Genomic DNA, 203 nt, shown 5'->3' with positions numbered 1-203 from the left:
AGAAAGTCAAGTGTATGTTTTGCTAGTCCGGCCTTAAAAGATGTATATGTGAATCACACTGGTATGTGTTTTGAAATACAAACAAGGGTCCTTAGAAATTTCATCACTCTTTGCCTACCAGGGAGAAAAAAGTGATGTATGTAGTGGTTTTAGGATTATCATGGTGATTTTCTCGAAATTTGTGGTTTCTTATGTGGGTAGCT

Source organism: Penaeus monodon, chromosome 34, assembly GCF_015228065.2.
Source record: "Penaeus monodon isolate SGIC_2016 chromosome 34, NSTDA_Pmon_1, whole genome shotgun sequence".
In the NCBI taxonomy this organism is placed as follows: Eukaryota; Metazoa; Arthropoda; class Malacostraca; order Decapoda; family Penaeidae; genus Penaeus; species Penaeus monodon.
Note: the sequence above shows the minus strand (reverse complement) of the source record.